Here is a 17,340-nt window from a genome sequence, read left to right as displayed (position 1 = left end):
AAGAGCTAACGGTTCATTTGAATAGCCACCCCTTTTTTCTGAACGAGCGAGCGCAAATAGTGTCCGGCTCTGAATCAGGCCCAGAGCACCCTCTGGACAACACTACAGCACCCCTTTAGGACTGGGACACTGCATAGGACTTTGGAGTGGACACAGCCCCTATGGACAACTGACTGCACAACACAGTCCAGCCAGCCCCTATGGACTTTGGAGGAGTGGACACAGCCCCTATGGACAACAGCAGCACAACACAGCCAGCCCCTATGGACTTTGGAGGAGTGGACACAGCCCCTATGGACAACAGCAGCACAGCACAGCACAACACTACACTGCACTACACTACACAGCCCAGCCAGCCCTAACTCCCACCCTCCCTCTTCACTGTCCACAGCCGAGTGAGATAATGGCGCCAACGCGGGTACCTTATATAGAATCCAAAACCCGCGAGACCCGGAAGGCGGGATGATGACGTTTTGCCTCGATTTCAGATCCGAGTCAGGTAGGAAAAGTCAAGCCTGACTCGGATCGGCCTCAGATCGGGGGGGCACAGAGGGGGGGGGTCGGATTTCAGAAATCCGAACCCGCTCACCCCTACCCTTGATGCTGCGGAGACCAGCACCAGGATGGAGGTGAGTATACAATCTTTTTTGCAGACCATTCCACACGGATTCTACATTGAAGAAGAGGACAGAAACATCTGGTAGAAGATAAGTATGTGTGATAGTTGGATGTGTGTAATAAATCTTTACTATTCACGGTGTGTGTGTCATGTAATTTTTTAACTATATATTTTACAGTGGGGGTATGGGTGCCGGCCGCCTACTGGCACTTGTAGTTCCACAAGTGCTAAAGGGCAGGCATGCTGGCACCTGTAGTCCCACTGTAAAATACAATAGTTTCATTCTATTTTTCACTTTATTACCCCCATACCCAATGTTCCAGTGGTGTGGGGAAGAGCCCCGGGCTTCAGACCAAGCATATGGTTTTGGGCGGGACCTCTTCTTAGGGGGGTCCCCACTTCCCCTGAGATCCCTGGCTTGGGCTGATAATGCATTGGCCACGGAGCCCTGGTAATAGGGTCTCCGAGCTGTAGCATTACAGCCTGGCCATTTTGGGTCCATGCTGGTTTTAATTATACACAATTTTTTCCCCCTATAATTAAAACCAGGACTGGCCCATCAGCCTGGTGCTGGTACCTAAATTACGGTGGAACCCTACTCGTTTTGTTCCCTGTAATTTTAGGTACCAAGACTGGCTGGCAAGTCCAGGGCTGGTTAGGCTTTTTGTGGGGGACCCTATGTAATTTTTTATTTTAAATATACCCTATTTAAACTATTTACAGGCAGAAACATACACAAATCAGAATGATTTGTGTATGTTTCAGCCAAACTTGCAGCTCTGGAGGTGAGTGTTTAAAACTTCAATTTGGCAGAGAGTATGCAGGCATCTCACCCGAGATTGTCATCTCGATTCTTGGTAAATTTGCGAGCTTTATCTTTAAGGTGAAAAGTACTTCTGAGTTTGCCCAATGGTGATGAGATTCGAGTTTGCTATCCCACCTGAGTTTTACGGGTAAGAAGAGAGAAATCTCTCTCTAACTCACCCGACTTTGCCTTTAGTCAATTTGCGAGTTGAAAATAATGCCTAAACTCTCCTGAGATTGGCATCTGTACCAAATTCGATTCTTAGTAAATTTACCCCATAGTGTCTAGATAGACAGTCAATAGGTCGACACCAGATGGTCCACAGGCATAGTTCAACAGGGTGAAAAGGTCGATAGGGTCAAATGATCAACAGTTATTAAGTCGTCATGTATTTAGGTCAAAAGAGTAAAATGATCGACAAGATCAAAAGTTCAACACAAATTGTCAACACAGAAAAGGTTGATACATGGATTTTTAGGGATAGGGTTAGGATGAGGGTTTGGTTTATGTTTAGAGTTAGGGATGGGGTTAGGCACTTAGCGGAGGGATAGAGTTAGGCTGTGGAAAGTGACAGTAGGGTTAGGCCCAAGGGGGAGGCTTAGGCTCAGGCACTAGGGGGAAGGTTAGGGCTAGGGTAAGGATTAGGGTTAAAATAACAAAAAAAGGTGTCAACCCTTTCTGTGTTGACTATTTGTGTGTTGACATTTGACTTTGTAGACCATTTGACCCTGTTGACCTAAGTCCATGTGTACCTTTTAACTGCCAACCATTTGACCCAGTTGACGTATTTCCTGTCAACCATCTGGTGTCAACCTATTGACTGTCTATCTAGACACTATTGATCTTTCATACCATATCCAGTGTAAAGTAATTTTAAATCATAATAGTTAACTAAGTGACTTCAAATATTTGATTTGGTCAGGCATGACAATGTTCCCATTTGGGATGGATATTCAGTGGTGTAGTAGTATATGTCTATACCAACGAAACCCAAACTTGCCAATTCATATCATTTGAAAGTTTCGCTCCTATGTCACTAAACTGCATTTTCAGCCAGTAAGTCATCTGACATTCTGTCCTGACTAATTTTTTCAGTTTTATGTCTGGCTTTGAGAAACTGTGAGAAAAATGAGAGTTTAATGAGTTTCACTGACAGTATTCCTGTTCTTGCTGCGATAGGCCACGGTTGTGCAAGTTAGCACCTGTTTGGTTTTAGACGTTTATTTTGCATGTATTTGCATTAATGCAAAAAATCACCGTAAAGGCTATGGGGCTGATTCTGAGTTGAGAGCTAATCATAAAGAGCAAGTAACTTTGCACCTTGGTAAAAACATGCTGCACTGCAGGTGGCGCAGATGTAAAATGAGAGAGAGTTAGATTTGGAGGGGTGTGTCCAAATTCAAGTCTAAATTGCAATGTAAGAATAAAACTGTACAACATTTATGGATTACATGCAAAAGCAGCCAGTATGTACTCATGCACAGGGCTGTAACTAGATATTAGCGACCGGTGCCAACGCACAAAGCGCATCGGCTCAGTGGGCGGCACCGTCGCAGACCCACGGCTATTGCTGCAGGCTAGCAGGGTGCCTGAAACGGTAATTTCATTAAAGGCATCCTCCTTTAAATGACTTGACCTTTACACATAACATATAGTCAGCTCTTAAAGGTCACTACATGCACTCACAAGTACTCAACAAGTTTTGTCAGTTCTCATTGATAGATGACTTAGATGTATAATCTAGGCCTCATAACTGAAAATGCAATTTGAGAATGAAATATATCAGGCATTAAAACAATCCAACTGTACTTTGGAATATGTAGAATATATTATATATAGAACCTCTGGTCCTATGTTGAGATAACAATAGATCAGTTAACACAGGATTATCATTAATAGCATACTTCAAGACTACTTGTCTCAAAGCAAGCAGCTGACAAAAAGACATCTCCTCAGTATTTGTGGTGTAAATGGATGTGTGCAGACAACTGAGAATTACAGGGAACAATATTAACAATTATACATGCATGTCAGGAAAACCACATCAATCATATAGATGTGCATTGCATAACCGCATCTCCGCAGAAAGCACCAGGGGGTATTCAAGTTTGGAGAGGGATAAAATTGTGAGAGATAAAGTACCAACCAATCAGCTCCTAACTGCCACTGTGTTTGTAAAATGACAGTTAGGAGCTGATTGGCTGGTACTTTATCTCTCACACATTTATCTCTCAAGCTCTGATGAATACTCTGGTCACACCGATGAAGACAATTATTGCAGCAACACACAGTATCCCAACATATTAGATGAAAAGTACTTAACTATTCCAGTTAATCTTATCATTCAGCCCCTTCGGGACACTGATTAAAAGCAATTTTGCCCTGTCACCTCCCCCATATGGATTCAGGGACATGGTCTGTCATAATATATTTTAGTGATGCCAAGCTATGGCCCGCCATCTTAAACTGGCGTGCCATTGGCTGATCAGAGTCACTACCATCTAGGGCCAATCTAATTGCCGATCTGTGTAAAGCCATTCGTTCACAAAATTTCAGAATGTTTGACCCACATAATATAGCCTGCATGGACAGATTATAATGTATAACACATGCATGGTATTACACGTCATAAATTTTTTTTCGTAATGAGAGGTCTTGTTATCTTACTTATTGAGAGATGAGCGGGTCCGGTTCTCAGAACCGAGGCCACCCGAATTTAGCATAACCGAGTCGATTCCAAGCAGGCTCGGAGGTTCCCACCTTACTCGGTTCTCAAAACCGAGGCAAAACCATAGAGACGGAAATCTCGCGGTTCGTGAGCTTTCATCTCTATAATCAATGTATTATATAAGGGACCACGCGAAAGACTCCATTTCCACTCCGGCTTGAACCACATTAGCGCATAAGATCAAGCGACGACAGTTGTGTTCAATTAAAAAAAAAAAAATACAAGTGTCACTGTCTTATATATTTTTTTCTTCTCTGTGTGCATGGGTGTTAGGCTTAACCACATTAGCGCACAAGATCCAGTGACTACAGTCATGTTCAATAAAAAAAAACAATGCAAGTGTCACTGTCTTATATATATTTTTTTATTCTGTGTGTGCGTAGGTGTTAGGCTTGACCACATTAGCGCACAAGATCCAGCGACTACAGTCGTGTTCAATTAAAAAAATACAATACAAGTGTCACTGTCTTATATATTTTTTTTTTCTTCTGTGTGTGCATGGGTGTTAGGCTTAACCACATTAGCGCACAAGATCCAGTGACTACAGTCATGTTCAATAAAAAAAAACAATACAAGTGTCACTGTCTTATATATATTTTTTTATTCTGTGTGTGCGTAGGTGTTAGGCTTGACCACATTAGCGCATTAGATCCAGCGACTACAGTCATGTTCAATTAAAGAAAAAAAAATACAAGTGTCACTGTCTTATATATTTTTTTCTTCTGTGTATGCATGGGTGTTAGGCTAAACCACATTAGCGCACAAGATCCAGTGACTACAGTCGTGTTCAATTAAAAAAATACAATACAAGTGTCACTGTCTTATATATTTTTTTTTCTTCTGTGTGTGCATGGGTGTTAGGCTTAACCACATTAGCGCACAAGATCCAGTGACTACAGTCATGTTCAATAAAAAAAAAACAATACAAGTGTCACTGTCTTATATATATTTTTTTATTCTGTCTGTGCGTAGGTGTTAGGCTTGACCACATTAGCGCATTAGATCAAGCGACTACAGTCATGTTCAATTAAAGAAAAAACAATACAAGTGTCACTGTCTTATATATATTTTTTTATTCTGTGTGTGCGTAGGTGTTAGGCTTGACCACATTAGCGCATTAGATCCAGCGACTACAGTCATGTTCAATTAAAGAAAAAAAAATACAAGTGTCACTGTCTTATATATTTTTTTCTTCTGTGTATGCATGGGTGTTAGGCTAAACCACATTAGCGCACAAGATCCAGTGACTACAGTCGTGTTCAATTAAAAAAATACAATACAAGTGTCACTGTCTTATATAGTTTTTTTTTCTTCTGTGTGTGCGTGGGTGTTAGGCTTAACCACATTAGCGCACAAGATCCAGCAACTACAGTCGTGTTCAATCAAAAAAAAAACAATACAAGTGTCACTGTCTTATATATTTTTTTCTTCTGTGTGTGCATGGGTGTTAGGCTTAACCACAGTAGTGCACAAGATCAAGCGACTACAGTCGTGTTCAATTAAAAAAATACAATACAAGTGTCACTGTCTTATATAGTTTTTTTTTCTTCTGTGTGTGCATGGGTGTTAGGCTTAACCACATTAGCGCACAAGATCCAGTGACTACAGTCGTGTTCAATTAAAAAATACAATACAAGTGTCACTGTCTTATATAGTTTTTTTTTCTTCTGTGTGTGCATGGGTGTTAGGCTTAACCACATTAGCGCACAAGATCCAGTGACTACAGTCATGTTCAATAAAAAAAAAACAATACAAGTGTCACTGTCTTATATATATTTTTTTATTCTGTCTGTGCGTAGGTGTTAGGCTTGACCACATTAGCGCATTAGATCAAGCGACTACAGTCATGTTCAATTAAAGAAAAAACAATACAAGTGTCACTGTCTTATATATTTTTTTCTTCTATGTATGCATGGGTGTTAGGCTAAACCACATTAGCGCACAAGATCCAGTGACTACAGTCGTGTTCAAATAAAAAAAACAATACAAGTGTCACTGTCTTATATATTTTTTTCTTCTGTGTATGCGTGGGTGTTAGGCTTAACCACATTAGTGCACAAGATCAAGCGACTACAGTCATGTTCAATAAAAAAAAAACAATACAAGTGTCACTGTCTTATATATTTTTTTCTTCTGTGTTTGCGTGGGTGTTAGGCTTAACCACTTTAGCGCACAAGATCCAGCGACTACAGTCATGTTCAATTAAAAAAAAACAATACAAGTGTCACTGTCTTATATATTTTTTTCTTCTGTGTGAGCGTGGGTGTTAGGCTTAACCACTTTAGCGCACAAGATCCAGCGACTACAGTCATGTTCAATTAAAAAAAAACAATACAAGTGTCACTGTCTTATATATTTTTTTCTTCTGTGTATGCATGGGTGTTAGGCTTAACCACATTAGTGCACAAGATCAAGCGACTACAGTCATGTTCAATAAAAAAAAACAATACAAGTGTCACTGTCTTATATATTTTTTTCTTCTGTGTGTGCGTGGGTGTTAGGCTTAACCACATTAGCGCACAAGATCCAGCGACTACAGTCGTGTTCAATCAAAAAAAAAACAATACAAGTGTCACTGTCTTATATATTTTTTTCTTCTGTGTGTGCGTGGGTGTTAGGCTTAACCACAGTAGTGCACAAGATCAAGCGACTACAGTCGTGTTCAATAAAAAAAAACAATTAAAGTGTCATATTTTTTTTTTGTGTGCAGGAGATGCTCTCGGTGGCACGCAAAATATCCGGACATTTTAGACATTCGGTGACCACTTGTCAAAGATTGCATGACCAGCAGGTACAGTTAAATTTGCCCTTCCATCAGCTGAAGCAAGAGGTAGTAACTCGGTGGAATTCTACCCTCTATATGCTTCAGCGGATGGAGGAACAGAAAAAGGCCATCCAGGCCTATACAGCGGACTATGACATAGGCCGTGGAGGGGGAATGCACCTTACTCAAGCGCAGTGGAGAATAATTTCTGTGTTGTGCAAGGTTCTCAAACCCTTTGAACTTGCCACACGTTAAGTTAGTTCAGACACTGCCAGCTTGAGTCAGGTCATTCCCCTCATCAAGAACAGCTGGAGAAACTGAAGGAGGAACTGAAACGGAACGATTGCGCAAAGTATGTTGGACTGGTGGATCAAGCCCTTGATTCACTTCACCAGGATCCAAGGGTCTTCAATCTATTGAAATCTGAAAAATATATTATGGCCACCATTCTGGATCCTAGGTTTAAGTCCTACCTTTTGAGTTTTTTTCCAAAAGACCAAAATCTATAACTATGCAAAGAACTGTTGGTCAAAAAATTGTCAGCTGCAGCCACATGTGAAACGCCTTCATCTCTTCTTTCAGCTTCAACAGCTGCAAGGAAAAAACTCAATTTTCCTTACAGAATGCCTGCTGGTCATGCAGATCAGTCACCAAAAAATTACATCTGGTCGGGCCTGAGAGAACTGCCTACTAGTGACATGTCTTCTACTGTGACTATGTGTGATAAAGTCTCCATTCACAGAATGCTGGAGGACTATTTCAGAGATAACATCCTAATAGGCATGCCAGACAGTCCCTTTCAGTACTGGCAGAAAAAAGAGGCAATTTGGATTCCCATACACAAACTGGCTTTGCATTACTTAAGTTGCCCACCCTCCAGTGTGTACTCTGAAAGATTTTTCAGTGCAGCTGGGAACCTTGTCCGTGATCGGTGTAGGAGGTTACTTCCTCAAAATGTGGAAAAGATGATGTTCATTAAAATGAATTACAAATTCCACGAGGAAGACCTCGACCAACAATTACATAAAAAAATGAGAGAGGCGCCTATGGTGGAATCCAGCGGGGATGAATTAATATTGTGTGAAGAAGAGGATGTACACACTGATGGGGATGATGAGGAAGAGGATGATTTGTAATGTAAAGCCAGTTTGTGTATGGGATTATTTTCTTTTCCATGTCCAAAGCACATTGGCAGCATGTTTTATGGGGGTTCAAACAAACCAATAATTTCAGCCACAATTGGCAGTCCTTGTCGCTGAAATGATTGGTTTGTTAAACTGTCCTGTTTCGTATACAACATAAGGGTGGGTGGGAGGGCCCAAGGACTATTCCATCTTGCACCTTTTTCCTTTCCATTATGTGCTGGTTGGGGCATTGCTGCCTGACATTTTAAATTAATGTTGTGGTTGGTTTAGGAACCAATGATTTATTTTTAAATTAATTTATGATCAATTTAACAGCCAAGGGCTGCACCCAATGAATTGTTTTTAAATTAATTTATGATCAATTTAACAGCCAGAGGCTGCACCCAATGAATTGTTTTTAAATTCATTTATGATCAATTTAACAGCCAAGGGCTGCACCCAATGATTTGTTTTTAAATTAATTTATGATCAATTTAACAGCCAGAGGCTGCACCCAATGAATTGTTTTAAAATTAATTTATGATCAATTTAACAGCCAATGGCTGCACCCAATGAATTGTTTTTAAATTAATTTATGATCAATTTAACAGCCAGAGGCTGCACCCAATGAATTGTTTTTAAATTCATTTATGATCAATTTTACACCTGGCTGTCACTGTCATCGGCGTAGCTATGCAGGGGTGCTGTGCTCCTGTCTGTCGAGGGGCTGTTGCCCAAAATAATAAATAAACAATTTTTTTTGTGTGCGTGTGAGCCACACCTGTCTTTGGCATAGCTGCGCAGTGGTGCTGTGCTGCTGTCTGCAAAGGGGCTGCATGAATATTGCATTGAAAACTTTTTTTTTAAGTTATTGGGTTACAAAAAGTTTTTTTTTAATCTTAAACATAGCAGAAATGTATCCTAACAGCTTATAAAGTTATATGCTCTAAAAAACTATATATTTGTAAAAAAAAATAAAGCCTAATTCGGCCAAAAGAGAGACTGACACCACGGCTAAATATAAGAGTCATCTTCTGGTTGTGAATTGTCTCATTTGCATGGGGAAAACACAACCCTCAGATGAGATGGATCTCAGCCAGTGGACAACATTGAAATCACCATTAAAATGTCACAATGGAAGACTACAATGTGGAGAATCTTTCTTCACAGTCAGGAGAGGCCTCAGAGAACATGAAAAAAAGATGCTCTAGGTGCTGAACTTCAAGGGATTTCTCCATCATGTTCTGCAGTGTGGAAAGGTTTCATTCACATATTTTCTATAAAGCAGTTCAAAGTTACAGCCTTCAAAGTGTCTGGTAATTCCTGGCAAAGGTGAGTGTTATAGCCAAAGATTATTACAAGCAAAGGTTTCATCTGTCCGGAATCTGTCTGGGAATTCAGGGATCGTATTTGGCCTGAATGCACTAAGACATCCAGTGATTCTGTCACTGTGTTCTGTAGCCCACTAGTTTATTCCTACCTGCATGGCAAACTGAAATACGGAATAGTAAGCACAGACAACATGGAGGCCTTTGTTATTTTGCTGCCTGCATGCCAACCAATCCCAGACTACATCCACTGGGGGAACCAGGTCTTGATAATGACCATCCCCATCTGTTGCTAGGCCTTCTTCTTCCAAATCATCCATGCTGGGCTTACTGTCCAAAAAGGGTAAGCAGGGTACAGAAAGAGGAGCTAGATGTCCCCAATGACATTTTTTTCTTCTATCATAGATGATGTGGAGAGAATAAGAGCTTCAAATGTTGGACTTTTAACAGGGGCTCCCACCTATTTGGCTTCCATCCAGAGAACAGAGCTCTGTTCCTCAGGAACTGTCTATTCCTGAGCTGATAGGTATGTAGTCTCTGTCTGTTGGTAAACACCCTTCAGGAGATGGAAACATAGAATAACAAAAACTATAATGTGTCCACTGATAACCAGCCTGATCCCTTAACAGCAACATACCCCATATGGACAACTCATAATATGACACCCAGTTTTCAGCCTCCTCTTCCTTATGACACTAATTCAGTTGCCATGGTTGCTCCAGTCCAAGACAGTGGGAACAATGGCAATTTGAAGGCCACTAACTAACTCTGTTTTTTTTAATGTCCCTTTACAGGTTGGAAAAATTCCGTTATAGAACAGAAGATTTATTTTTGGAAAGCACGCTTCCTGGTCCCCTTCTGGGATGAAAAAAAATGCCAGCAAGCAGGCATGGCACAGCCGCACAACGTAATACTTAAACCTTAGGTCTGAAATGTTGCATTTGCTGCTCAGTTCCGCTTGTTCACAATATATCTCATATGGTTAAGTGGACAGTGGGAACAACCGCAGTTTGAACTACAGTAACTATGTTTTTTTATGATTTAGGGATGGTAAGTGCACTCAAATGACCACCTTCTATAATGAATGAATGTTGATTCAGTATCAATGTTGTATTGAGGTAGTTTATTGGCAACATAAAATTAAAATTAAAAATCAATAGTGTCACAGTGCAGAGGACCTGTGAAACCCAGTTCGTAGGATGAAATGGAATGATTGTGCAGAGTTGTGAATGTCACAATGAGCACATGGTGATGAATAATAGTCTTATAGATATATGGGGAGTGTGTGACCAGGGTAGGAGGGAGCAACATAGCTCAGACAATAGGTGAGTAATGATGCTGACTGCGGCGTCCCGCTAGTCAGTATGACAGTGCCTGCTGAAAATAGGTGAAGATGGCGGTGCCCAGGATGCAGTGTTCTGAGGGGTGACCGATCGGGTGCCGGAGATGCTAGGGATAGGGGTCTCCTGGCTGAACAGTCCGGTGGTGGTACGGAACGGCGACGCTCGTCCGGGTGAGCGGACGAGCACCACCGGCGCACGATGGCGGGCTGCGTGTGCCTGGGGAGGAGGTGTAGCGGTGTAGGTTCATGACACCAGGCACCGCACTCCTCCGTTAAGGAGACTTACCTCCCTGTCGTCTCGACGGCGCCTCTGTGTCCCTTGCCGACCTCAGCTTGATTGGAGTCCTCTCGTCTGTGGCTGGTACTTCCGGGTCACGTGAGCTGTCTTCGGCTGATTAGTGATGAATGCTGTGGTGGGGGGTGGTGCGCGCACTAATAGATGGCTCTTGGTCGCTCTCCGTAGAATAGAATGAAGGTGTGGAAGGCTGCTGTTTTTTTTTATGTCCCTCTACAAGTTTGGAAATGCCAGTTTATAGAAGATTTGCAAAGCATTATTTAAGTAATTTGTTTATTTATTTTTGGAAAGCACAGTTCCTGGTCCCCTTAGAGCTGTGAGGTCGTCAAAATTTACTGGAAATGAGTGGAAATAAATGTTATTGAGGTTATTAATACTGTGGGAACAAAAAAAGGCCCATTTTATGTGATTTTAGCTTTTCTTTTGATTTTTTAAGAAAAAATCCAGATCCAAAACCAAAACACGAAAACAAAACACGGAGTTGAGGTGGTAAAACCAATCCAGATCCAAAATCAGGGGAGATCCAGATCCAAAACCAAAACACGGGGGTCGGCGCTCATCTCTAATATATATATATATATATATATATATATAAAACGAATCTCTCGGCGGCACTCTGGTATAAATGACGTTTCAGCGCCCTTTATTTGAATGTCGCTTTACCAATAGCTATGTGAGTTGTCTTCATTTATACCAGAGTGCCGCCGGGAGATTCGTTGTGTTTCAGTGTATCGTTGTGACACTGTGGATGGCACCTGGGACTGTAAGGTTTGCTTATTAATGAGTGCCGGATCATTGTCTTTATATATATATATATATAATATATATATATATATATATATATATATATATAAAGTCACAGAGGCCGGCACTCCATAATAACCAAAAATACTTGCCCAGGTGCCATCTGAGGTAGAGAAGACCTGTTGAATAAAAATGCAAAACAGCGGCACTCACGGGGCTGGATAAAGAAGAGTCAGGTACACAATAGGTGTATGTGATTCGACGTTTCAGTCGGTGAGGACTTTTATCAAGAACACAGAAAGGATACAAAGTACAAACCTTTATAGGACTGTGTTGATGTGATGAAGTGCTGCACGCGCCCATCTTGCCAGTCGCCAGATGAATGACGTCATCAGCGTGCGGCCGAACAGTCACAGTGCACGTGGTGACGTTCGGCGTGTGACGCAATGTACGATGACACTCACTTCCAGGCGTCAGCTGCAAGTCAATGGGCGGGATTATGTAAATGAGATCCATGGACACAAAGTATACCATCAATATAAGCTGGACAGTACTGTGATGAATATTATAGTGCATAGCAGAGAAGTGGGAGCATCCAACTAGGTGAACAGGATGATAGACAAGTGAGACATAAACATAAATATGGCTATGTCCATGTGATATACTGAAAATGAAATAATAAATAAACAATAATACATAATAAATAATAAATAATACACTGCAATCATCAGACTATACTGGTTAAACAAGTAGGTCATGTGGCATATTATAGGATAAGGTAATGCAAAACGCTAGCATCTCATAGACAAATGAACACGTGGGGTAGGACATATGTTAGAGTGAACATGTCTATACACTGTATATAAGGTGAATAGAACATGAAAAAATTACATACATAAGTTATGCCCTCTATTGACGACAAACTGAAAACGAATAAATAAATAAACGTAAATGTGGGAACATTACTCGCTCAACAGGACCAATCCGGAGTGATAGCCTAAGATGTGCTGCAGGCAAGACCACGTAAAGGGTATATAAGATCATAATGACAAAACCAGGTCAAAGGAGGAGAGAAATGGGGAAAGTCCAATATTATATTAGATTTACAAAACCTGGTATTCCAAGGGAGTCACCCACCCTAGTACTAACCAGGCCAAACACTGATTAGCTTCCAAGATCGGACGAGATCGGGCTTATCCAGTGTGAGTATGTTAGTAAATCAAAAAAAGGAAGAATGAACCATAACCTCTCCAGCAGAAATCACCTAATGAATAGGTAATTGATCACTACCTCTTGGTGGTAACTTAAGCCAGAGACACGAGAGGCATAAACCAGAAAGGAATGTATATATATCTCAACTTAAAAAAGAATATGGAATAGGAACAAAGCACAAGATTATTAGGTGCTAACTAACGTGATAAAGCACCAGGTAGGGAGACAAAAAAATCACCATTACATCAAACAAGTGATAGAGATAGAAAGTGTCCTTAAGGCTAGATGGATAAACCACCGAATGATAAAGAGGTCAAGATAAAAAGTCTATTTTAGAGAAAACAAGCAAATGATAATGTCTCATTGAGACCCAAAGGTGCAACAGTATTCATATCGTGGATCCACCGTGCCTCTAGTTGTAATAAACGTTTGTTTCTGTCTCCACCTCTTCTCATTGCCGGTACGTGATCAATGATCTTGTGCCTCAATGTAGCCAAAGGATGCTTGAGTTCTTTGAAGTGTCGTGCTACAGGCTGGTCATTGTCTTTCCCTTCAAATGCTTGTCTTATGGCAGTACGATGCTGTGCCATCCTTATCCTCATGGTGCAAGAAGTTTTGCCTATGTAGGCCAAGCCATACGGACACCAGATTATATAAACAACAAACTTACTCATGCAGTTGAGAATATGTCTTATGGGAATGCGTTTCCCTGAATGTGGATGAACAACATCAGGACCAGTTTTCATGTATCCACATGTGGATACATTTGTAGCATCCGGGCTTGCGAGCAAGAAAATTAGTTCCTTTTGGCTTTTCAACAGTGGAGATGTCATTATGCACCAGCCATTCTTTTAGGTTTTTACCCCTCCTGTAACCCATCATAATCCTCGAAGAATATAGTGGTTTCAAATTAATGTCTGTATTGATCACCGGCCAGAGTCTTTTGACCGTAGAGTTGATGGAATTGCTTGAGGAGTTGTACTGGGTAATAAACATAGTCGGTGGTTTAGAGAGGCTATTGGAAAAGTTATTGCGGTTGCCAACATTGTTTGATTTGAGAGCCCTGAATTTAGCTTTGAGGAGTTCATTTTCATCATAACCACGGTTTAAAAATGTAATCATCATACTGTCCATTGCATCTTCCGCCGTCTTAATGTCACTGGTAATCCGCTTGATGCAAAGAAATTGGGAATAGGGTAGACTCTTCTTCAAAGGTAGAGGGTGATGACTATCAGCATGCAAAAAAGTATTGCAGTCAGTGGGTTTGGTATATAAAGACGTGACGAATGCAGAACCAGACCAACTGATGTTCACATCCAAGTAGTGTACATTCTGTTGGCTGCATTCATATGTGAACTTTATATGATCATGCATTTGATTGATGTGATGCATTGCTGTTGAAAATTGTGCAGATGTCCCAGACCAAATGACAAAAATGTCATCAATGTATCTAATGAAGTATACGAGGTGTTTGTTAAATTCGGGGTTAAGTAAAAATAACAACTGTTCAACCTTGAACATATAGACATTAGCGAATGAAGGTGCTACATGTGACCCCATAGCACATCCTTTCTTCTGTAAATAAAAACAGTCGTCAAAGAAAAAATAGTTCCTAGTGAGGGTTTTTTCTAGAAGTGAAATGAACAAATCAATCTTGGGTCCATTGTACTCCTGTTTAGACTCAAGCAAAATTTTCATATAGTCCAATCCCTGCAAGTGAGGGATACTAGTGTACAACGACACTACATCAATCGTGCAAAGAAAAAATTGTGTTGGTAAATTGTGCAAGTGTTGTAATTTGTCTATAAGGGAATTTGTGTCCTTAAGAAATGTAGGTTCGCTGATCAAAAGAGGCTGAACATAAAAATCCAAGAATTTGGATACTACACTGTATAGTGAGCCCCTTGCGGAAATGATTGGACGCCCTGGAGGTGATATTAGGGACTTATGAATTTTGGGTAAGGTATATATCAGGGGCGCAATAGGTTTAGTAGTTTTGAGGTTCTTGACCATGTTAAGGTCAAGCCAATTTTTGTCAGCGGCCTGATCAAGTAAATCATCGAGTTCTGATTTGTAGAGACTGGTAGGGTCGCTTTCTAATTTGGTATAGACATGTAGATCAGAAAGTTGTCTGTAGATCTCTTTTTTATAGGAAACGGTGTCCTGAAGGACAACTGCTCCCCCCTTATCCGCTGAACGAATTACAATGCTTTTATCATTACTTAGTGAATGTAAAGCAATGTACTCATCCTTGGTGAGATTATGATGTAATTTAGGTCTGGTTTTCGTTTCCAACTCAACATGGTGATCTACCAATCTAATAAAGCTTTTGATGGAAGCATTGAAAGATTGGGGTTCAAAGGTAGATTTGCTCTCTACCGGACCTTTAGAATAAGTGGAAATGTCAGACTCTTTGGTAGCATAGAATTCTTTAAGCTTGAGATTACGGTGAAATTTCCACAAATCCTGTTTCCAAAGGAAATTGTTGAAATTAGGCACAAATGATAATCCTTTGTTTAAAAGACTCATTTCTGTGTCTGTAATGGTTCTACTTGAAAGATTAATGACTATGGCCCTCATTCAGACCCACTCGCAAGCGGGCGCACGTACGTTAGGCGTACGTACAAAAATATTTAAATTCAATGGCTCGCTCGTATTTTCGTTCGCATCTAAAATTCCTCCCTAAACTCTGACGACCCCTCCTCTAACTAACGAGCGTATGAAATAGCGAGCGTACATCCCCGAAATGGCTTGAAAGGAACGCACGCACACGTATAAACAGGAAGTGGCCTTGTCAGATGTCGATTACCTGCTCCTTTATTCTGCCTACCTCCATCAATCGTATCATGGCAATCAATGTATCAATTAGCTTAATTGTTTGTTTTTTTTCAACATAATGCAAGAAACTTTACTCTTGTCCGTGTTTGTGTTTACCCGCAGAATACGTACGGATGAAACATTCGCTTTTATTGTTCAAAAAACATGTGAACCACAATTAAACAATTGTACTATTGCTGTGGATCCCCGCATATTTCCCTGGGTTCATTTCTTTATTTAAATTTGCTTACGCATGTCACTGCATCAAGCCTATCCTAACTCTCCAGAGATTTCTGGCCCTGTCGAACACATGACTCATACACTAACCAATAAAATTGCTCCTGTTAATTTCCAAAATACATTAGCCAATCAGAAAATTTTTACTCACTTTATCAAAAATGATTTTTAAGAAAAACACCATTGCCATCATGAGAGCCTCCGCATTCACCAGGCGTGAGCTGCTGGTGCTTACGGAGGTCATGGATCGCCGGATCACCAGCCAGCCTCAACCCATGACCAACCGGCAGAAGCGCTCCGCGTATGCGGAGGTACGGTCCCGCCTGCGGTCCTTCGGCTCACGCCGAAACATCGGGCAGCTGGAGCGCAGGTGGTCCGACCTGCAACGGCGAACGCCCCGCTTGCTGGCATGCTTTCGCATGCTGATCCTGGCAAGTAAGTGTTATGTATTGTGGTTTTCATGTTTGTGTTTGTGGGGCAAACTGCGTGTGCATGTTTTCCTGTCTGTTCTATTTATTATTTGTACTCATATCTGCGTGTGCATGTTTTCCTGTCTGTTCTATTTATTATTTGTACTCATATCTGCGTCTGCATGTTTTCCTGTCTGTTCTATTTATTATTTGTACTCATATCTGCGTGTGCATGTTTTCCTGTCTGTTCTATTTATTATTTGTACTCATATCTGCGTCTGCATGTTTTCCTGTCTGTTCTATTTATTATTTGTACTCATATCTGCGTGTGCATGTTTTCCTGTCTGTTCTATTTATTATTTGTACTCATATCTGCGTCTGCATGTTTTCCTGTCTGTTCTATTTATTATTTGTACTCATATCTGCGTGTGCATGTTTTCCTGTCTGTTCTATTTATTATTTGTACTCATATCTGCGTCTGCATGTTTTCCTGTCTGTTCTATTTATTATTTGTACTCATATCTGCGTGTGCATGTTTTCCTGTCTGTTCTATTTATTATTTGTACTCATATCTGCGTCTGCATGTTTTCCTGTCTGTTCTATTTATTATTTGTACTCATATCTGCGTGTGCATGTTCTCCTGTCTGTTCTATTTATTATTTGTACTCATATCTGCGTCTGCATGTTTTCCTGTCTGTTCTATTTATTATTTGTACTCATATCTGCGTCTGCATGTTTTCCTGTCTGTTCTATTTATTATTTGTACTCATATCTGCGTCTGCATGTTTACCTGTCTGTTCTATTTATTATTGTACTCATATCTGCGTCTGCATGTTTCCCCTCTTTTTCTAAATTTTTAATTCTACTGCTTTTTTTTTTGGTTTTATTTATTTATTTATTTTTTTTTTTTGTTTG

General features: G+C 40.6%; 1 pseudogene; it reads right to left on the bottom strand.

Moving 5' to 3' along the window:
• Positions 1-12,849: 12,849 nt before the first annotated feature.
• Positions 12,850-12,969, bottom strand: LOC148504007 (5S ribosomal RNA; annotated as a pseudogene).
• Positions 12,970-17,340: the final 4,371 nt, after the last annotated feature.

This window comes from Taudactylus pleione, unplaced genomic scaffold (assembly GCF_031769625.1).
Source record: "Taudactylus pleione unplaced genomic scaffold, aTauple2 ptg000471l, whole genome shotgun sequence".
NCBI lineage: Eukaryota > Metazoa > Chordata > Amphibia > Anura > Myobatrachidae > Taudactylus > Taudactylus pleione.
This window is presented reverse-complemented; position numbering and strand designations above follow the sequence as displayed.